We start from the raw sequence: 22888 nt of genomic DNA on the forward strand, positions 1-22888 counted from the left end.
TAGGGTATTAAAAAATTATGAATCAATACCTCTCTTCACCTTTTCCAAGCTTCCATGGCCTTTCTCCTTCTTTCTCTATCTTTCTATCTTCTCTCTCTTTCTACCTTTCTCTCTTTCTCTAGTCTTTGTCTCTCCTGTTCTCTCTCTTTCTCGATTTTTAAGGGCCTCTTCATCATGCACGTTGTTGTAAAGTGTGAGATTGCACAAGAATTGTGGAAAAATACCTAGTCACATTGACGTGGTATAAAAGGTGTAAAGGGACTTAGTTAGGGTATCCAAAAATTATCAATCTATAACTCTCTTCACCTTCTCGAAGCTTCCATGGAATTTTCTCCTTCTTTCTCTCTCTTTTTGTATTTCTCTCTTTCTCTAGTCTTTCTCTCTGCTATTCTCTCTCTTTCTCTCTCCTCTTTGTATTCTTGACTCTCTTCTCTCCTCCCTCTCTAGTCCTCTTCATTACTGTTGGTATTAGACCCCTGTGCTTTGGTCCTTTCTCCCTTTCTATTTCTTGAATCTAGCTCTCTTGTAAAAATATGAAACCTTAGTTACTTAGGACAACAAGTATTAGTATAGTAGGAAGAACTACAATTAGTTGGGAGCTTTCTTGGGGGGAGACACAAAGGAGCTAAAGTTTTGGACATATTGAAAGATAATATAGCTATCTTAGTAGGTCATCACTAAGTTTCATGCAATTTTTAGAGGTTCTTAGTAAATGAAGAAAACATAGGAGTTAGAGAAGAGGGAAACCATAATTACTTTTTGGTTGAGGAATTTCTTTCTCTTCTCCTTGTCAAGATACCATGGATTCTCAACAAGAAAATTGAATATCATTTTTGAATCTCCCCTTCTAATGTGTTGAGCCAAACATACAACAATTGAGACATTTGATAGACTTCTATTATTTCATAAGCTACAACTTCCTTGGGCAAAAATCTCTCATCTTGTCTCTCAACACTCTGCTCTAACTAACCATGCATCCCTCTCACTATCCCCAAAAATTAAGAATACAAGACAAGCTTTGAGGTGTAGTGAAATCACAAACTTACCTTCCCGTACTGTGGTTTGAAAGCTTGAATACTTGAAGATAGTTCAATGACCCAAACAACACAATTTGATTGCATTGCTGCTTCGCATCCACCACTAAGCACACCAACAAGTCCAGTAGATGGTAGAGAAGAAGAAGAAGACATAGAGCTTCACCTTTCCTTAGTCCCTCACTCAACATACCTCTCACTCACTTTCTCTCATTCACTTTCAACAATGGAGTCAAGATGATAGAATAGAGGAAGAGAATAGAAAGGTTCAATAGTTGCATTGATAGAGCTTCTGTAGAATGGATGTACCAAAAGCATAAATACAAATGAGACCTCCTACCCTTATATAGATCAATATTAAAGTTAGGGTTTGGTCCCTTCTTTAGGATGGTGTCCTATTTGCATTTTAGGATTTACATCCCTTTTGCATTTTAGGGTTTGTGCCCTTTTTGCATTTTAGGGTTTCCACCATTGTGAATGAGGATTTGCACTCTCCTTTGGGCATTCTATCCATTTTATGAGATCTAGGCTAGTCATTCCTTGAAGCACACTTGTGCCTTGGGTTTACTAAACCATGCCTACACTAATACAATGAAAAATACATGTGTGAAGCCTATACAACAATTGTGAGTGCAAGAAATACAATTGTGGGTGATGATACAATGTTCATAGGAGTCAACATGACTTTCATGAAATAATAAAACTATGATAAAAATACATAAGAGACCAAAGTAATATAATGAAGCCCCTCAAAATAATAATTATTTCAAAAAAATAGTCTCTGCACTTGTGCTTTGACCTTCCAATTTATCCTTTTCAAAATACCATTAACATTATCCCCCTTTGAGATGAGTGCCAATCTCATGGCACTCAGTCAAAGAGGTAGAAGTGAAATGCTAGGAATAGTTGATGAAGTAGCTCTAAAGAAGGAATAGTCATGATGGAGGAGTAATTTATGCAGCTAATGAAGAACTCTAAACGAAGATGGTATTCCTATTGCAAGTGGTATGGGTGATGTTGCTAGTACATTGTTGGATGGGAATGAGAACAATATGATTAGAAACACAACTTTAGGGGTTGGTGTTGGTAAAGAGACATGTGACTAATGATTTTTCTAGGGGAAAGAACTTGAAGGGCACAAAAAAAGAAGAAGAGATTGCAAAATATGATAGATTCAATCATAGATATAGAAGGGAGTGATCATGACTCTTCACAAACATTGTATCTACAAAGTAAAACCTCACATGCAATCACTTCCTAGGGGAGAGTGCTAGTCTTCAATTTATATACATGACATAAAATATTATTGGTTTGAGAGATGTGCCCACAAACTTAAAGTGTTGTCCCACACTGAGGATACAAAACTGTGAATAGATGATGGTGCAAATATTATACGAGTGCCTATGCATACATAAGCTAATACATAGTTAGAAGATTGCTCCATGGGTTCTTCTATTGAGGATGGTTGATGAAGCAAGGAATCTTGAACCATTGAATATAAGGAAAAAGTGTTGTGTTGAGGGAAAAGGGACTTTTTGGAGGAAGTTGGAGAGGCATTGTTGGGGAGATGGACAAAAGAGGGAGGCCAATTCAATAAGCTCTTAAAGCACATGATTCTCCATAGGATCAAACACATGTATAGGTAATGGAATGGATTCCTTTTTGCTTGAAGAATTGTTTCTTGCTTGCGTCAAAGTTGATTGTCTAGCACTAGGATGAATGAAGTGAAAAGAAAAAAATATACAAGTGGTTCAGGGAGATAGGTCTAACCTAGGTGAGCTGAGATTCCCTAGGTATGTCATGACCTTGATATGCCCTAAGTAAATGTAGGGGAAAATGGAAAAGGTCTTAGGTTTTAGAGACAGAGTCAAAGGGATGCATCTAACTTGAGGATCCCTAGTACATGTGTGTGCATATTTGTGTTTCTTTTCTTTGTTGTTTACTTCTTTTTTATTTTCTTTTTGTGGCTCTATCCTTTCCTTTCCTTTCTGTTTATTTTTACTACTCTTTTTCCTTTTTGTAAACAATGACATGTCCATACACATGTAGCCTTATAAAGATAAATGGAAGTAGGAAAGATTTGAAGGCATAATGTAGATAATAAACTCAGATCAAAAGAATGGAGTTGTGCACCAAAGTGTACACATGGAAATGGAAGATTGAGCCTTGAACCTTGAAAGCACATTGCCTTGTTGTTGATGAAGCAATTACTGAAGAAGAACTTGACCTTGGTGATGAAGACTTCTATGCTCATTGATGAACCAAGTTGCAACTACTCGTTAAGAAATAGATAACCATTAGATGTTGCAATCAAGGTATGCTATTGTTGAAAAAATTGGATGTCATTGTTGATGGCACTTGGATGCCTTTGTCTTTGGTTAGTGTCATTTATATTTGGTGTGAGATTACTAGAGCTTGAATCTTTAAAGAATGCTTTTATTACCGATGATGTTGTCTTCATGTGTTGTAGCTTGAATTTGGAGAGCTCTTCTATTTTCTATGATGTAGTCAAGTCTTGAATGTGTAGTGCTTTGCTTTGTCACTTGTCATCTTCTTGCATTCACTTGGTGAAGCTTTGAGCATACCGTACAGTAGATCTAAAGTCAAAAGACATAAATGATTACAAGCAACCCTTTTTTCATTTCACCATCATATCTTAAGAAAAAATTTTGATCTTGTACCTTTGATCATGCCCTCACATAAGATGTAGCATTGTTCCAAGATTTGAAGGGCTTTGGCTCTTGTTAGTGCAACAAAAGAAAAAAATATACAAGAAAACTAAGGTTTGTTATATAAAGTATACAAGACTTAAAATTTCTAGTTTTTGGGATTCACCAGTCATAGAAATTTGGATTATACTCCAAGTGAGCAAAAGCATCCAAGTCAGTTGGTTTCATAGCTAGTCCACAAATGTAAGTAATTAGGTCGCTAAGCAAGGATGGTCCTACAAAGTGATTGGCAATGTGTAACTCCTCTGCAATCAAAATCTTTTCAAGAAATGGGTGATATTTCAACTTTTTTGGCAATGCTAAATTTTGAGAGAGGATGATAGAGTGCAAGGAAGTGTTCTCATAGCAAGTTGGGTTAGATTGAAGTGTACTGACTATACACTATTTCTCAGTCTCATTGTCATAAGACAATTTCCATTGCAAGCAAGCTCAAGTTAATGAGAATACCACTTTTGTAAGAATGGACTTGAGGAATCACAATTCTGCTCAAGCTCATGAAGTACTGACTAGTCTTGAATGTGGGTCACAAAACCATAAGAAGGAATGAATTGGCATGACTACAATTGCTTCTGAGGAAGGGTCTTTATATATTCATATTGAATCAAGATACTTTTGTGGTGAAGGTACTCACTCTCTTCCTAAGTGGGATGCCATTTGGAAGCAACTTGTATCGCCTCATTGTCATCAAAGACTAAATCAATCATTGTAAATAGCTTGGCATAAGTAGTAAATATGGCATCAAATTAGAGTAGGTATTTTGTATAGGAGGAATTGAATTTCTTTGCCAAATGAGTAGCCATGGTACTTAATGGCCAACATACCAGCAAATAATAAATGCTTGAAGGAGGGTTAGATTTTGTAGGGTTGATCTACAGGTGAGTCTAACAACCTCCTCTAGAGTATCTAACGAAAAATAGTGGGTCATGGGTGAGGTAGAAAATATATCTAACGAAATCAATCATTATGTTGCTTTTTCCCAATTGACTTGCAATATGCAACTCTTTCTTTGAAAGGAGTTTATCATACAAGAGATTTATTTCAACAAGTTTAGAAATGTTGACACTATCGATAGTCACAAGCACTCTCAAAGATGTAGGGGCTATATATGTTGGATCATGTGTGGAAGTCCAGTGTGACTTTCTTTGCTAAGCCATAGTCATTAGGCTGCTGCCATACCTTATAGCTAAACCTCGACTTGAATACTATTTCCTTTCAAACTCACTTTGACATTCTTCTTTGCCGTCTAATGTTGCAACTTCCTCCCTACTTGCTTGACACTGCCTTGGGTGGAACACAGGAATAAAGTGATACTTCTCTTGCTCTGCCTTGGTCATTTTCTTCATGACTTCTCCCACACCTACTAGATAACACCAATAAATTAGTGGTTTCTTTGACCATATCAAAGACCTTTCTAAGAGCTTCTCATCCTCAACAGTTTAAAATCGAATGTGAGCATGAACATATGCATGAGTGAGCAAAGTCAATGATGTTTCATCTAGTTCCCTAGAACTCCTAACCTTGGATTGATCTTTTTATTGTCCCATATTTTCTAAAGTTTCTATGAGAGATCTCTTAACTTAGGCTATAAATGTAATGAAGCTTCTAGCTGAGAAGAACAAGACTTGTGAGTCATTGGATTCATTGTGCTTTTTGGGCTAGAGTTAGTATTTAGTTGTGAGGATGAAGCACTAGAGGCTAGTTTCTTAGTTGAAGTGATAGTCTTGGTCATAGCCTTTGGCTATGAATGTGTGGGTTTTACCTTAGAATCGGAAGCAATAACTTCTCATTCAATGGATTAGTCAATAGTGACAATCAAAGATGACTGCATATTTGGATTGATGGACTGATGAGAAGTAGTCTCAATTCTGGAATTTTAAAACTTATTTTTGGCAATAGTCTCAAAGGGAGGTTGTCAATTCTTTAACATTTTCTTGGCTATTCCTTATGGATCCACTTTTTGGGATTGAGCAACTGTATTAGGTTGCTATGGATTTTCAATTTGAGCTTGGGTGACAAAGGTTCTTTATTTTTGGGAGACTTTTGTCGTTGCAAAGGACCAACAACAACTAAGGATTGCTACTTGTCACACTTAAGGAATCTATCTTCTCCTTCTTTGGATTGGCTATTTCAGCATGAAGCAACATCACTAAGAAGTGGCTGCTTTCTTTCTTGTTCTTGACTCAATGACTTCTTAAACACTACTAGTTCCTCATGTGAATTAGCAACTACCTCAAGTAGATGCTCCTCCAAAACTGTGGATGCTGGTGTCACAAGAACTAGTGTTTTGGCTATCATTAACTTGTTTATTTTTGGCTCCTCAAGCATCTTGGTCCTTGACCTAGATCTACATTTGGTGGGTCTCTTTCCCTTGCACTTGAATTTTGATAGGACTTGGGCTATGGTTAGTGGAGGTGGCTTTGCGGATGGTTTCAAAAACCAAATCAATTTCTTGCATAAAACCCTTGAGCACATAGTAATGCTTTGGGAACCCATTGCGATATTGTGCTAACTTTCCATTGATGCATGAGATGATATGCCCTAGATCTCCTCTTCCTTTAGGAGGAAATTCTCTTTGCGACAGTTGGAGAAGTTGGTGTAGTGATCCTAGTAGATTTGGTATTTCCCTTGCTTCTAGGAGGACTCTTACTTAGTGGCTCTTTCTTATAAGAGTGTGCCTTGAGGAGTTCCTTTAGAAATATTTTGCCATCCTCACTAGGGTTCTTATTTGACTTTGAGGCAATTTACTTGCCCTTCCTTGGAGGAGAGACAAGGTTTCCTTTAGTGAAAGTTGTTATAATCTTGACACTTGGCAAGCTCAAGTGTATGTGATATGCCATGTAGTCCACATTGCATTTGGTTGCACGCTTGAAAGGTTTTCCAAATAGGACTTCCTTACCCATATCTTCTTGGTTTGGAAGCACATAGAAAATGATGGGTAGGCTCTCAGTCTCTATAGTCAAAAGAATCTTGCATTGTCCTAGAAGGGGATAAGGTAACCCTCCATAAGGTTTGATGACTACATTTGTTGGGATGAGTTTAGATTGACCAATCTTACTCCATACATCATAAGTTAGGATCATGTAATCAAAACCTTTTTTAATGAGAGTGCCAATAATGAGCTCTCACTTACCAGTTAGTTTGACCCTAAGATATGTAGGAGACATCAGCTTTTCGTCTTCTCGGTTAGTGTTTGAGGCTTGGCCCTTTGGAATGTGAGGCTATGTATACATTGTTAGGGCGCTACAATCTACCTTGTATGTCAGACAATCATGATACATATGAGTGATACTACATTCAATGCATCTAAGATCAACCTTTGGAAAATTATCGATCACCATCTAATCCACTATTGTGGCCTTGGCTCTTGAGTTGCTAGCTTAGCCATATTGTCAATGGAAAGTTGGATGGGTGTGTGCACTCTTAGTTGACCCCTAAAGGTTCAGGACTCGTAGACTTCACAATCTAGTCTACTATTAAGCACATCAATTGAGTATAAGGCTCTTAATAGCCAAATATCAAACTCTTTCACTCTGCTTGCTAAATCAAGGTCTTGTGTAGCCTTACATGCGCTTTAACTGTTTTGAATCTCTAGAATGGTCAACTCTTCTTGGATCTTGAAACTTTGTTTCTTGGACATTCTATCCTTCAAATTTATCTCTATTTGGTTAATCTTCCTTGTGATCCTACACTAAGTGCAAGTGTTGAAATTGTGGGCTTAGTGGGTGGATTTTCCTCTCAATCACTTCAATCTTGGTGTAGTGTAAGACTTGACATGATTTGAATTTGGCTTGGGACTCTTGGTAGCTTGGTCAGTAATCTCTTACTCATTAGGCCCACATAATGATTGGAACTGAGAACTTGATGGAAGCTTGGTTGGATGACTTTCCCACCTTGACTTGTAGTGTGTGCCTTATTCTTACATGTGGAAATGATTGTTGTGGTTATGCACTATGATCATAAATAACCTCTTACTCATTAGGCCCACATAATGATTGGAACTAAGAACTTGATGGAAGCTTGGTTGGATGACTTTCCCACCTTGATTTGTAGTGCGTGCCTTATTCCTACATGTGGAAATGATTGTTGTGGTTATGCACTATGATCATAAATGTCCCTAGGTGATGTTAGCCAAATGTGTATTGCCTATAGGCTAAGTGTGCCAGGTCCTTGTGATATGACAAAATGTTTCTTAGGCCTCTTAACCTTGGGTTAAGCTTGTTATAGTAAATTTCCAAGGAACTTAAATGCTTCTTCCAATAAATTGATTCCAAAACATAGAGTCTTCAAGACACTTGAGACACTTTGAACATACAAGAATGAGATGTGCAAAATTAGGCTTTCTTTAATTCAAATTCACTATGCATATATGCAAGCAATGCCATGATAACACCATCATTAAAAGGTCAATGAGTCAATGCTGGCCTTGATAACCCAAAAATGTATGCAAATAAAGGCACAAAAATGTGCTCATCATAGAAACATCTTTTGTTTAATGATCCATTGCAAATATAACTCATGAGAAATTGTCTATGAAGCAATGTAAAACCATGTCAGTCCAAGTGCTCACATTTAAATATTGTAAAAGGAGGGTCAACACCTTCTGTCTTATTTCCAAATTAAAGGATCTCTAAGATCTTAGCTAAATTTATCATAATTTAAGAAAGGAAAAGGAGGAGGTTTGTCAGGTGATTTGAGGAGGTAGGTGGTTGAGTGTGGTTGCAACACCCGTTCTGCTTTATCTTCTCCTCTCATGCTTCATTTTTCCCTCTCTCATTTTGGCACAACTCTCCTTTATTGTTCTTGTTTCTTTCTCTCTTGTGCTTCATTGCCTATTCTAATGGAGAGTGAAGAGGAGGAAGAGAGTGAGGATGAAGACATTGATTCATCTTTTGTGTGTCATTATTCTCTCTTGTGCATTTAGAGAGCATGGTTTCTTAGTGAAGAAGAAAGTTTATTGCAAGTTTTTTGGCTAGCAAGCATACTTCCAACCTCTTCTTAGCCAATTTGAGCTTCTTTGTGTGCCATGGTGGTAGGGTACTTTTCATTTGGTGCATTGCCTGGTGGCAAAGAGGTGGCTCTCGAGCTTGCCAACAAGAAACAAGGTTTTGGAGATTCAGTTATGGAAGGTTTCAAATAGTTCCTATCTTGAACATTGCATGTTGATTTTTAAAAGAAAGAAAGAAACAATGATGATGAAGAGCACAATACAAACATTTTCTCTCCCTTCTTGATTGCATCCTCAAGAAGAACAGATGGTTGCCTAGAATCCAACCTGAGCACTTTCACCTCTCCATACCTCAGTATCAACCCTACACCACCACATCTACCATGATTGCATCCCCTCATAGTCATATTTTGCATCATAGTGGCACTCCTCACATTGATCCACACGACACCTACATCACAATGCCTATCAACTTTGACAGAACCAGTAGTGGCACTCCTCACATTGATCCACATGACACCTACATCACAATGCCTATCAACTTTGACAGAACCAGTAGCCTAATATTTTGCATCTCATTTTTTAATAGCAACACATTGCTGATTTGACATGGCTGGCTTATCTTGGCATCTCCACTTGTTCCTTTGCATCTCCCTCACAAGCATTGATCCACACAGTGTCCTAATAAGTTTTTTTTTTGTCCTTATCCTGAACAATTGAGAGAGAACATTAACATAAAGTATATCATTTTAATAAGTCATTCTCTTTATAATACCTTGTTCATATGGGTAACTTTTGAATTCCTTATGCCCTCTTTTTCTCATCATCAAGAAATTTCATCCTCATCAAATCACACAAGAAAATATATTTCTATGCTTTTTAGTTTTCTTTTTAAATATTGTGCAAGGAAAAGGAGGGCCAACACTTTTTGTCCTATCTAAAGATTAAAGGGTCTCTAAGACCTTAGCTAAATGTATGCAAATTTGAAAATCATAATTCAAGAAAGGAAAAGGAGGAGGCTTGTTGGATGATTTGAGGAGGTGGTGGTTTTGAGGGTGGTTGTAACCCCCTTTCCCCTTATCTTCTCCTCTCATGCTTCATTTCTCTCTCTCGTTCTTGCACACACACACACACACACACACACACACACACACACACACACACACACACACACACACACACACACACACACACACACACACACACACACACACACACACACACACACACACACACACACACACACACACACACACACACACACACACACACACACACACACATTTTCGCACAACTCTCATTTCTTTTTCTTGTTTCTTTCTCTCTTGTGCTTCATTGCCTATTCTAATGGAGAGTCAAGAGGAGAAAGAGAGCGAGGATGAAGACAATGCTCCATCTTTTGTGTGTCATTTTTCTCTCTTGTGTGTTTAGAGAGCATGGTTTCATGGTGAAGAAGAAAGTTTATTGCAGGTTTTGTGGCCAACAAGCATACTTGTAACCTCTTCTTAACCAATTTGAGCTTCTTGATGTGCCATGGTAGGATGCTGTTCATTTGGTGTATTAACCATGAAAGACGTGGCTATTGATCTTGTAAGAAACAAGGTTTTTGAGGTTCAACTATGTAAGGTTTCAAATAGTTTCTCTCTTCAACAATGCATGCTAATTTTTGAAAGAAAGAAATGACGATTATGAAGAGCATGGTGTCAACATTTTTCTCTCCCCTTCTTGATTGCATCCTGAAGAAGAATAGATGGGCTATCTAGAATCAAGAAGAAGAGAAAGACTTTATCGATGAGAAGATAAGAGAAGAAGATGGGTTTGCCAAGCCATTTTGCTTGCTATTGGTTATCCACCAATTTCGTTGTTTAAATTAATTATTCAAAAAGAAAGAAAACCACCTTGTCCCTGTGTCTCCCTCTTTCCTCTCCTTCCTTCCATCCTCCTTTCATCATCCCCTTCATTCATTGTGAGCAGTAGGTGTCCATTGGGTGCCCCATTATGAATACGTGGACCATCCTTTCCTCTCATGCCCTCCATATCTTGTCATTGCTGGCCCAGTCCTGTTGCCCTAGATTGCCTAGTCTCTTAGCACTATTAAGATGTAAACACCCTCAATGCCTCCATTTGGTAGTAGACCTACCACCAGCTATACACAAGTTGCTACAGGCTCACATTCCAATGTGAGCACTTCCACCTCCTCATACCTTAGAATTGCCCCTATGGCACCACATCCACTATGATTGCATCCCCTTGTTAGATTTGCATCACAGTGGCACTCCTCACATTGATCCCCATGACATGTGCAACACAACAACTGTCATCTTTGACATAACCAATAGCCTAAACTTTTGTGCCTCATTTTTTAGCAGCAATACACGACCAATTTGACATGGTTGGCTCATCTTGGCATCTCCACCTGTTGCTATGCATCTCCCTCATAGGCATTGATCCATGTAACATCACAATGAGATTCTTCTTTTTGCCTTATCCTCAACCTATAATTGAGAGAGAACATTAATATGAAGTACATCATTTTTAATAAGCGATTCTCTCTAAAATACCTTATTCATACGGGTAGCTTTTGAATTCCTTATGCCCTCTTTTTCTCATCATTAAGGAATTTCATCCTCATCAAATCACACAAGAAATTATATATTTTTGTTTCTTAGTTTTCTTTTTAACAAAACTTCATTTCTTGTTCCTTTCTAATAAAAAACGGGTGGAGAATATGATTTTAATATCCTTTGCGAGGGTGTGTTTGCATGTTTTATCTTTTGGGGGTTTCTTTCAATGTGCTTCACTGTTTGGTTATTTTTCTATTTGTCCTAAGTTGTTCTTGTGTGCAAGTTGGTTGAGAGCCCTACCCTTTGTGTGCTATGTGAGATTTTTTTGTGCGGTGTGTTTGTAACCTAGGCATTATGACCTAGTTATGTGGTTTTTCTTTTGTGTGTCCAATTTGAATTTCCTCCTTTAAGAAGGCAAATAGAAGCAATAAGGAAGACAAAGACCAAAAAACAAGATAAAGATGAAGACATTTTCCAAGAACTTTTTGTGGTTCTTCTCTTTAGATTGTTTGAGGGGACGCTTTGCATTTAAGTATGGGAGGAATGATAACTCGAAAATGTGTGCAAATAAAGGCACAAAAATGTGCTCATGATCATAGAAACATCTTTTGTATAATGATCCATTGCAAATGTAACTCGTCAAAAATTGTCTATGAAGCAATGTAAAACCAGCTGTAGTCCAAAGGCTCACATTTAAATATTGTGAAAGGAAAAGGAGGGTGCACACCTTTTGTCCTATCTCAAAATTAAAGCATCTCTAAGAACTTAGCTATATGCATGAAAATTCAAAAATCATAATGCAGTGGTGTGCCGTGGTAGGGTGCTATTCATGTGGTTGCACTGGTTGGAAAAAGGTGACTATCGATCTTGTAAGAAACAAGGTTTTTGAGGTTTAGCTATGGAAGGTTTCAAATAGTTTCTCTCTTCAACAATGCATAGAAATTTTCAAAAGAAAGAAAGAAATGACGATGATGGAAAGCATGGTGTCAACATTCTCTCTCCCCTTCTTGAGTGCATCCTCAAGAAGAACAGATGGGCTATCTAGAATCAAGAATAAGAGAAGGGCTTTATCGATGAGATGATAAGAGAAGAAGATGGGCTTGTTGACTTGTTGTTCTTGCTACTTGTTCTCCACCAATTCTGTTGTTTAAATTAACTCAAGAAGTGTCCACAGTTGTGACTCGTGACTTCCTTCATCCTTGGAATATATTAAGATGTCGTCAAAGAATAAAAGGACGAAATCATCAAGATAAGGTTTAAATATATCTTGCATTAATCTATTGAAGGTATCGGGGGTGTTTGTTAATCCAAATGACATTATGATAAACTCGTAATGACCGTATCTTGTGCTAAAAGCGTTTTTTGACATATATTCTTACTTGATTTTGATCTGGTAATACCCTGATCTGAGATCAATCTTGGAGAAAATCTTCGCACCTTGTAGTCAATCAAGTAGTTCATCGATCCTTGGAATCATGTACTTATTCTTGATTATTACTTGATTTAGCCCTCGGTAATCAATGCAGAGATGGAGAGTCCCATCCTTCTTTTTCTGAAATAACACGAGAGCTCCCCATGGTGAGTTATTGGGTCTAATGTATCCCTGATCTAAGAGTTGTTTCTTTAGTTCTATGGCTTCCGGAATGGACATTCGATATGGTCACTTTGCAACTGGTACAGCTCTTGGTACTAGCTTGATTTTGTGGTCGACTTCTCTCTATGGTGGAAGTTTAGTTAATTCTTTAGGAAATACGTCAGCATATTTCCTAAGCCACGATAGTTCATCTTTAGCTTCTTTATCCTATTCAATCTTACTTAATTTGATTAGGTATACAGGTGAGACTTTTCTTAAACCTTTAGCAATTCGAGAAGCTTTTGCTAATTGAATCTTTGGTTTTCCTGCTTCTCCTTGTGTGGTCACTTGTTATCCTACAAGATTTAAGAATGTGACTTGACCCTTTTCACAATGAATATGAGCATCATTGGGAATTAACCAGTCCATTCCTAATAGGTACTCATAGGTTCCCAGGTTCATCACTCTGAAATTGCATATTGGTTTGATTGCCACCTAGATTAAACTCCACCTTACTTGTTTGTTGTATCGAGGAAACTTCTTTTCCATCAACTAACTCAACTATCAGCCTAGGTGCATGTGTTGTGTCTATGCCTAGTTTTCTAACACACCTTGGTGATATGAATGAATGTGTGCTTCCACAATCAATCAAAATTTTAAAAAGTTTACCGTTATAGATTAATGGTGTTCAAATCACTAAGAATTTTTGATTTGGTCCCTTCTTGTTGAGAGAGGCATGAATTCTTGCTCTCTCCATGTCGGTTTCCAAGGCGGGATCTTCATCATCTTCTATTTCCCTGAGGGTTATGCTGACAAATCGGCGGCCGTCATTCAAAGGCTTATGACCAAGGCGGCGACCAAGGCATAGACCTTGGCATACTTGGCAATAGGCTACGAAGTCTTCGTTGTCGCCATTGGCTGCGCACGAGAAGCTCCCACTAGCATATAGGAAAAATTTCCCGAGAGGTCATTCATCCTGGCAGTGTTGTCACTCAAGTGTGCTTAACTGCCAAGTGATTATCCACTAGGCTAGTTCTTAATTTTTTTTCTATACTACAAACATAGTTTTAATATGCTAATCTTGGGAGGGTCTTCCAAGTCTTTCTTCCATGAACTGGAATATAACCTCAGTAATAATAATAATTATCTTGATAATGAGTATCAATTTTATAATTAGAGCTAGTATTTTTAAAATGTGTAACATAAATCAATTTTCTTTGGAATGTATACACACCTTAAATTAAACTAAGTAATGGGGACGTTACACTCTCATTTTGGCACAACTCTCATTTCTTATGCTTGTTTCTTTCTCTCTTGTGCTTCATTGCCTATTTCAATGGAAAGTGAAGAGGAGGAAGAGAGTGAGGATGAAGACATTGCTTCATCTTTAGTGTATCATTATTATCTCTTGTGTATTTATAGAGCATAGTTTCTTGGTGAAGAAGAAAGTTTATTGTAGGTTTTATTGCCAGCAAGCGTACTTGTAGCCTCTTCTTAGCCGATTCGAGCTTCTTTGTATGCTATGGTAGGGTGCTATTCAGGCATAATGGGAACTGCAAGGGTGCATAGTGCAAGAAAATTGGACTTAGTGAGAGTGAAGTGACAAGAATCAACTCACAAGAGTGAATTTACAAGAGTGAAATCTCAAGAATGAATTAGTGAAAATGAAGTACAAGAATAAACTTGATATGAGTGAACTTTCAAGATGAGTGAGCTTAATATGAGTGAGTGAATCAATATAAGTGAACTTTCAAGATGAGTGACAACAAGATATGAGTGAATCTTCAAGATGAGTAAACTTGATATGAGTGAAGTTAATAAGTAAACGTGATATGAGTGAGCTTTCAAGATGTGAACTTGATGAGTATAAACTCTAGTGAGAGTGAACTTAAATGAGTGAAATATGATGGCTAAACTTATGGTGAGAATGAATTATGATGAGAATGATCTTTTAGTGCAAAGAAACTCTAAACCTAGGTGCAAAGGATCCTATGTATCAAATGGTGACAAGCAACAATAAACCAAATAATGAAAAAATTTCTATATATTTGATTCTTGCATCATAAGTCTTGTGTTTCTTGAGTTTTGATGATCTCTTCTTTCAATGCAAATGCAACCAAATAATTATGATAAGCATGATGCTGTTTCAATTCGTAGTAGTATGGTAGAAATTATTCATGTAAGATAAGTTTGGATTTTAAGTTTTTGCCTTGCCTTTTGTATTTTGAGTTTTGAGTTTTACTCACTATTATTCCTTCAATGCTCACACTATCAATGATCCTTAATAAGAAATTTGCACCTAAGACATTAATACACAAAGTGCTCAAGTAAAAAAACTTGAGTTTTGTGTTTTGCATTTGGTATTTTTTGAGTTTACATTTTGCATTTTGCATTTTGTGTTTTTCTTGTTTCAATACACACAAAACCTAACAAGTATGACAAGGTGATGTATCTTCAATCCACGATAATCACATAGTTTGCTTAAGCAAGAAAGTTTGAGTCTTGAGTTTTGTATTTTGGCATTTTTAGGTATTTTTTTGAGTTTTATTGTGTTTTTGAGTTAGATTTTTGTATTTTCATTTAGTCTAGTAGATCTAATCTTTTCGATCTCAATCTAACAAAATAGTTTCTCAATCTTTTCGATCTCAATCTAACAAAACAGTTTCTCCGGATTTAGCCTTCGTGAACTAGACACGTGTTTCAAAGTATGCAAGTCATAAGTGTGGACGATCAATACTACATTAATCCCATCTACTCAAGCAAACAAGACTCTTATTCTACACATGATAGAAGTGTGAGAACCTTGGTGGTTGCACCATCCTTGGTCCCATCAACAAAAGCAAAAATAAACACACAACAATTAGGTCCAAAGTCTTAAAGGCTTGAAGTTGGTTCCATGGCCCAAGTAACACGATCTGATGCCATCACTCCTTTGTATCCACCATCAAGCATACCAACAAGTTGATTAGCTAGTAGAGAAGAAGAAGTAGAGAAAGAAGATGACATAGAGCTTCACCTTGCCTCAATCCCTCACTTAACACACCTCTCACTCACTCTCTCTCATTCATTCTCAATAATGGTGGAAGATGATAGAATATAGAAAGAGAATAGAAAGCTTCAATAGTTGCACTAATAGAGCTTCTGTAGTAGCATGGATGCACCAAAAGGGTAAATACAAGTAAGACCTCCCACCCTTATATAGATCAAAATTAGGGTTAGGGTTAGGGCTAGGTCAGTTCTCTAAGATAGTGTCTTGCTAGCAGTTTATGCTTTGCCTCCCTTTTGCATTTTAGGGTTTACATCCCTTTTGCATTTTAGGATTTTCACCCTCCTAAATTGGGTGTTCTACCCACTTTATGGAATCTAGCCTAGTTATTTCTTGTAGCATACTTGTGCCTTAGCCTTATTAGACCATGCCTACACTAATACAATGACAAATACATGTGCATAACTTACATAACAATTGTGAGTATGAGAAGTATAACTGTGGAAGATGATACAACGTGCATGGAAGTGAGCCGACTCTCACAAAATGATACAACTATAATAATCTAATGTCCCATGAAGTAGAATAATACACAAGTGTCCAAAATTATGTAATGAAGCCTCCAAATAATAGTCTTTCCAAAAAACTTTTGCTTTCATCTTCCAATTTAGCATTCTCCAAATATCATTGATACTCTGGATCAGTGAGCTTATAGGAGCTTTCATTGGTTGATTTGAAGCATTTTGAGCACCATTTTTGAGTGGTGCAAGCCATAGAGAGTTCTTTGATGGTGCCCATAATTAGCATCACAAATTGAGCTATTGAAATGCTCATCCTCAAGTGCTTTCTCCCACTTGGTAGTTCTTGAAGCTTACATCCAAAGCACAAATGGCACCTTCTTGACCTGCATTAACCTTCTTCTTCCTCCCTTTTGGCATCCCTCATCTCCTAGAGCAAACCTTGTTGTGGATAGTAAAGAGAAACCATAACCACTTAGCCTTGAGCTCACAAAGCTTCAAGAGACCTTCGATTCTCAGTCCCTCTTGGTTAAGTTTGCTCGAGATTGAAGACATGAAACTCAAAGTGGAAGAAACCTTCATAGGAAGCCATGAAAGCTTCACTTAAGCTTTCAATCTCTTGAAGTGGAAGCTAGACAAATCTCAAGGGATTCCCCTACATTAGTGCATGCTTCTATTCGTTGAAGAGTACAATACATTGAAGTTATCTTGCTCCCATAGATTGAATTAGTGGAGGATTCGGGTCCCTTGATCAAGTAAGCTCCATCCACCTACTCCAAGCATGGAAGAGGTATGTCTAATGAATTCTAATCTCTCTCTTTATCCATTGGTGAGCCTATGCCACTTTTTTGAGAGATTTTAGGCATTTAACCCTCTTTTTCACTTATTTTTCTCATTACATGAAACATAACAATTGAAAGCATCAATACCATTCAATCATTCACTAGATGCATCAATGGTTATTAATGATTTTGTTAATCTCTTTACTTGATCAAAATTTGTATCTTAACTTGTAACCCTTTGATTTGTTGTAGAGGGAGCTCACGCTCAACCACCAAGACCCACGGACCGCTTATTGCTTCAAGCATTTCAAGCAAGCTCTAATGGCTATCTCTCACCTAGCCAACGCGTCGTCGATCCTACGAGTGTAGTGAGCTTACCTTGATGTCGATGTGAGTAGCCTCCTCCCTCACACACCTCGGTAGCTCCATGATTCTTGAGCTTGGTTGATGCAAGCTCAAGCATCCTCAAGCCTCCTCCATCACCAAGCTCCATCCTCCATAGCCGCACGTGTGAGAAAAGAGAAGAGAAGAGAAGAGAAGAAGAGAGGAGAAGATGGTGAAGAGCTTCACCCTCTTGATCCCTCACTCCCACACACTCACTCCCTCATACTCTCACACTCCCTCTCTCAAGAGCACACACAAGCAAGAAGGAAGAGAAGAAGAGAAGAAGATAAGAGCTCTTGTTGGCCACACACCAAAGAATGAGCTTCCATTCATTTTTTTGAACTTTATATACAAGCCCTAAAATCCCATGGGCACCCATCCCCTTTTTTACATGACCGGCCATTGTGGCAAGGTCCTTTTTCCATTTTACTCTTCTAGCATTATGCCTTTAGCCTACACCCATCTAATATTTTACAATTGGCACAGGAGGGAGCCTGGCGCTCTTTTACAAGAGTTTTTCAAGTTTTTGAGGCGGCTTTCATTTAAAATTGCGCTTTTTGTCCCGGCTTAGCTTTAGCGATCGCTTGCATGTCTTTGCTCTTTTTCCGTGCTTTTTCTGTTTTTTTCTTCATTTTCCACCATCTTGACTCGAGCTTAACATTACCCCCTCCTAGATGGGTGCTAGTCCCATGGCACTTCTGTGTTGTTGCACAATGGTAGGCTGTTGGACAAATGATGATGTAAAGGGGATGGCCACGTGGAGATTCAGGTGCTCGTGGAAGCTGAGGAAGGATGGTTGTCAGAGAAGTTAAATGGATAGCGAGTGGTGGATGAGGCCTCCGAAGTTGGTGGTTTATTGCTTTCTGTGATGATTGATAAGAGAAGGTGCTATGCTCTACCTAAGGGGAGTGTCTACCATACCGTGTTAGTGTACTGTGCTCGTGCTAGTGGAATGGGGAGGTGGGTCTAACCGCAGGCAAGCCTGGGTGATGTCCCACACTTGAGGACCCCATTTGTGCCGAGGGAGGTGCGGTGCAAGTGGTTTAGGGCGACAGGTCTAACCATATGCGAGTGTTACCTCCCTAGGTAGGTCCTGCTCTTGATGTGCCCTAAGGGTGAAGTGGGGGAGCAAAAGGGGCTAGGGGGTTAGGAGCGGAGCCGGCCAACCGAAGCCACCGGGCACGCCTAACTTGAGAACCCCTAGGTGCAGTGATAGTGCTTATGTGGTGATTGAGTGCTTCTACAAGTGAATGCTTGTGTTGTCATGCTTTCTGCTTTGCCTTTCTTTCTTAGCTTTCCTCTTTTTGTATGTTCTTTGCTTTTTTTTTTTGTTAATAAGGGAAGAAGTTACAGAGGAGGATATGGCTACTGTTGCTCACTCTGATCATGTTGGGAAGGAGGTTGGGTTTTGTGGGATCTATTAAGGAAGGGTCGACTTTGCAGATACCTACGTAGATCGAGGCGGGTTTGGAGTGTGGTGGTGGAGAGGAAGGGATGATTACAAGTCAAAAATCGGCTGTCGCTCATATCCTTTAAAAGGGCTAGGCAAAACGAGGGTAGGAGCGTGGCTCGCATCATGAGACGGGCCATGGTACAGCTATCAATCATGTTAGGATCGAAGAAGAGAGGGGGTAAGTTGTGCTCTTGTAGAGTGAGATCTATCCTAAGGAGAATTCTAAGTAGGCGAAGGTAATTACAAGTGGTGATAAACGCTGGGTCAGGGCAAGAGGAGAATGTGTCTAGGAAGTGTACAATGGCATTACATAGATCGCTAGGGGTGAAGGTAAGAGCCTCCTCGTAATTTGTGCAATTAGGGTTGTAGATGATTGGGAAATCATACCTTCCATGGGCACTTGGGTCAAAATCGACTCCAATCCTCCGAGGGTACGACATGTGAGTGGGATCATTACGCTCGGAGGGGAGTGCATTGCAAAAGGTCATCCAAGTGTCCATATTCATCAAACATAGCCTTCTCCTCCCCACAGAGGCTGGCTTTCGAATCCTGGCATAGATCTTGGAGGTTTGAATACCTTGTTCTGCCAGTATTCGCTATCTACATTGCTCCATGCAGTCGGATGCTGCTCTCTTTCCAGCAACCACCTGTCTCTTAGCCTTTCAGCGACACCTATGACTTCGTCCACCACTGGGTAAAACTCTTCTTAAGTTCGTGGGGAAGCTGAAAGCGAAGTCATAGGGTTGTCTATTCAGCTCCTTCTTCTCCCAGGCGGTGATGTCTGCTTGGAAGCGCGCAGGGCGCTCTTCTAGGGTGGGCGGAATCGGCACTGCGACCACTATCACTGGCCGAGCCCTCTGTCTAGCCCTGACCTCTTCAATAAGCTTCCTCTGCCTTTCTTCTTGAGCGGCTGCTCTCTCTGTGGATGGGTCAGTGGGCGGCTAGTCTTCTGGTGGTGGCGAAGGGGGTGGATGGACCAACTCCTCCTCTTGAGGCCCCATTTCAAAATTGAAGTCGGTCTCATCCCCCTCTTGTCGTTGCTCTTGCTGCACTGCCTCTGTTGTGAAGCCCAATGAGTCTATCTCCTGGGGAGATAGCCCTGCCTCTAGTAGTGAATTACGTTGTTTTTCCAGGCTTGGGCTGGCTCTTGTCATTCGAGCCGGCAGCTATAGTCCTACTTTTAGTGCTCTGCGTACCATGCCTAGTCTCTTGCAGGCTGTTTCCACGGTCTCATTGTCTTTTGGCACTGTTACGTCCAGCAAGGTGGTCATGAAAGCATGTTGTTGAGCATTGAAGCTCATGGAGACGACACTTGCCCTTGTTTCCACCATCAGTTTATCTTTCTCCAACTGTCCTAGGCATTGGGCGAGAGTCTTCACCCGCCTTTCATTGTGAGCGGCCCACTCCTCAGCCCTCTTTCTCATATCCTCCAGACTCTCGTCTTGCCTTTGAGCCAGCACTGTTAGTCTCGCTGCTCTTGGTCTTGCATGTCCTTCTTCAGCTGTACCTGTTTCTCTTGCTTCGCACTCAGCTCCTGTTTTAACTTTTCTATCTCTTGCTCATACCTACGAGCTCTCTCTTCTGGTACCACTTCTAGGTCATTCGCAGCCTTCTGGATCTTTTCCCCCTGGGCCTGCATATCCTCGCAAAATCCTACAAGTTCATCATTTCGCTGTCTTAAAGATGCCATGACCTCGGCATCTTCATTGGCCTTGGTCTCATACTCGGCTTCCGCATCCTCCTTTTCCTGGAGCTGCCCTTTCAGCTCATGTAGTTCTCTCTGAGCTGCGGCTAGCTGCCTCATTGTTTCCAGCTAGAAGGCAGCTCTAGCCTCTTTCTTAGCTTCCAGCTCAGCAGCCGCTGCGTTCTTCTCTTTCTTCTTCTTTTCCAGTTGAGCTAGTAGCTGCTTCACGTATTCATCATATTCTTGTGCTGGCATGCCTGTTGTGGGGACGGAGGTGGTGGAAGTTTCTGTTTTTTGTCTCTTTGGGTCCCTTTGCGACTCTGCATCAACAGCTATAGGTCTCTTAGTTCTGGGAGCAGAGGGCATGACCTCTCCTCCTCCTTGGCCCATTTACTTGTCAACCAAAAACTGCACCCACTCCAAGACATTGCTGGGATCGACCTAGGGAGTGGAGCCTTGGGTGGCGGTGGTAGTGGGCGTTGTCGTGATGAGAGTGGCTGGTGTGGTAGGTACAAAGAGAGGGGGAATTGGCGCCATTGGTTCTTTGCCTTTTCCTTTTGCTGGGGGCGGGGGTGTGATTTCTGGCACATTGGTACTGGAACCAGGTGCTTTTGTTCTGCGTGGGCTCTTTGCACCCTCCTCATCTCTTTTGTGCTGCTCCTCAATGGAGCGACGGGTGGCTAGTGCTATTTCTTCCTCTTCCTTTCTTCTCAACTCCTCTTCAGTCTTCTTCCTCTCCTTCTCTACCTTCTTTGATTCCATCTCAGCTAATCTTGCCTCCTCTTGCTCCTTCTTTTTTCTCTCCTCCTCATCCCTGAGCGACTCCCTCTGAGCCCTATCTAGATCTTCTTTTTCTTTTTTCTTGCGCTCTTCTTTCCTCTTTCCATGCAGGGCTTTCATTCTTTGTTTTGTGTGCCTCTGTGGGGTGCCCTGGGACTCTCCCTCTTCGTCTTTGTTAGTCTCCGTTTCATCTGAAGACCTGTGCTGTTCTTCTGTGTAAGGTGGGGATTGTGACGGTGACTCGTCACTTCCTTCTTCGTCTCCCTTTGTACCTTCTTCTTCCCGTCCTTGCCCTAGTGCTTCTCGGATTATGGCAGTAAGGACGTCTCCAAACCCTATGGTTGAGGCCTTGGAGGACGATGCCTTGCATTTTGATTTGGACGATGGGGATTCTCCTCCAGCGGCTCTTCCTCCCATTGCTAGAGACTTAGCTGAAGCCTCTATGGTTCTCCTCACAAACCCGTTCAGGTTTACCTCGTCCAGTGATTGTGCCGCAATGCTGTCGAGTAGAGGCACGTTGATTCGGCTCATTATGGAGTTGTACCTCTGGCTTGAGAACAAAGTGTGCACCATTTTTGCTTGCAGCTCGATATCCGGGTTTGGGATGTTTGCCAAGCTAATCCCATTGTTGGTATGGACCTTCACCTTGTCCATTCCCAACATGGCATAGACGTCCCTCTTCGGCTTTCTTTCCACTTTATTTGGCAGCCCCAGTGCCCTCTCCACCAATTCCGAGGTCAGCTCAATCTGTACTTGCCGGGTGGCTTCATTCTTGTGCACCGTGATGGTGCCTCTGTTTCTGTTAAAGGTGCGCAAAAAGTCGGCACACTGGGTGTAGTCTACCCTCTGGCCCACTGCTTCTAGGTATTTCTGTAGATGGCACTGGTTTATAATCTGCGCACTGCCGGCTCTTCGATGGCCACATCTTCAAGGTTGAAGATGTGACGGAACTTCAACTGGCTAAAGGCTCTAGTCTCCACCGTGAGCCCGTACTTCTCTTGCTCCTCCTCCGAGAAGGGGAGCTTGCCAGCCTTGTCCTGGCTTGCCATGATAGATGCCTGCAAGTTCAGCCATTTCCACCATTAGTGCTTTTTGACAAGTAACTTGCTGAAAGAAGAAAAGCGTAGCAGATTTTATTGATCTGAAATATTTTGAGTATAGCCTTAACTTTTCTTTTCAGAGTTTTACCATTACATTTTACCATTGCATTTCAACTTTTATTGACGTTTCATACTTGGTTCACTTTTTTAAATTCCACCTTACCCCCTCCCCCTTTGGAACAAGAAGAATCCGTCCCAGGATTGGAGGTTGAGAGGACAAGGGCATTTAGTATACAGAGCGTCGGTCTATTTGGGCACGAGCCAAGCATAGAAGTTGGAGTTGTACTCTAGCTGAGCTTCACGGTCTAATTTGAAGGGACAGATACCCATGTGCGTGATGTATGTCAGAACATCGG

This window comes from Lygodium microphyllum, chromosome 6, assembly GCF_053477565.2.
Source record: "Lygodium microphyllum isolate KBCC chromosome 6, Lygodium_microphyllum_v1.1.10, whole genome shotgun sequence".
In the NCBI taxonomy this organism is placed as follows: domain Eukaryota; kingdom Viridiplantae; phylum Streptophyta; class Polypodiopsida; order Schizaeales; family Lygodiaceae; genus Lygodium; species Lygodium microphyllum.